The sequence below is a fragment of the Volvox carteri genome (assembly GCF_000143455.1).
Source record: "Volvox carteri f. nagariensis unplaced genomic scaffold VOLCAscaffold_42, whole genome shotgun sequence".
In the NCBI taxonomy this organism is placed as follows: Eukaryota; Viridiplantae; Chlorophyta; class Chlorophyceae; order Chlamydomonadales; family Volvocaceae; genus Volvox; species Volvox carteri.
In genome coordinates, this window is record NW_003307585.1 from 230,663 (window position 1) to 231,861 (window position 1,199).

Sequence of the window (1,199 nt, forward strand, 5' to 3'; positions counted from 1 at the left end):
ATCGATAGCCATGGCGTCCACTTTCAAGACAGCCTTCACTTTCTCTGGAACTAAGGCAAACCGCGCGCTTCTTCCCGCGCGCAAGTCGAGACATCGTCGGGTGCAGTGTGTGGCGAAGGCGGGTACGAGGAAGCAGCTCCCGATTTTCCCGCTCAACGTGGTCGCGCTGCCATGTGCAACTGTTCCCCTTATGATCTTTGAGGCTCGGTAGGTGCGGGAGGAATGAACGGACTTGCATCGTATTTTGATGGATTCGCGCTCGCAACCCTCTCTTTGAACAGCATCGGATGATCGCAACAAATCACCTCAACCACTTCTATGCAGATATCGAGTCCTCTTTAACACTATCTTGGCTGGCGAACCAGGGTGAGTGGCCAGCATTCGGCGTGAGGGGACGCAATCAAACGGTCCAATGCGTTTACCTTTGCTCAACACAAACAGATCCAATACGCGCTCCGCTCTTGTTGTTTCGCGTCCTCCTCCGGATGTTCTTTCCTCTTTCAACCTGAGGTCCCACGCCACCTCATCTACCTCTTAACACCCCCACACCACCTACGCTTTCCATTTTTAAGGACCCATATCCGTGCACATATTGCCTCCCCTGGGCAGCCCCAGAATCCCTGACCAAGCCGTACATGAAACCGCATCACAGCGCGCCATGTCTCGCGCCCGGACCACCGCGCCTTTGTCCCCCGTGTCCCGAAACCGCCTCGACCCCCTCCAATAGATAACAGCCCCAAACCGCCGTCGTCACACCAGCAACCCCTGCACCCTCGCACACCACCACTACCCCCGACAGCCAGTCCCTGCCTGCGGCGGGAATCGCGGCCGCATAACAAAGCCCTGATCAGCGACACGTGCACAATTCGTTTTCTCTGTCGCGCCACCTGCCAAGCGCCCACCAGCTGCATGGCTGCCTACTGTTTGGGACCTCAACATGACGTGACATGACGTGAAATTAATTGATGTGACATTTATTGATGTGACATGACATGGCGTGCTTGCAGTGTGGAGGAGGGTTTGATCCAGTCGGACTCGCCCTTCTGCGGCTCACGGCGCTTCGGTATGTGCTACGTGGACGGCCGGGCCGACCCGAGCGGGGCTTCGAGGATGGCCTCCGTTGGTACGGCACTTGAGGTGGTGGACTTCGCACATGTGCAGGTACGTACGACGGCGCAACTAACTGACAGCATTCAACG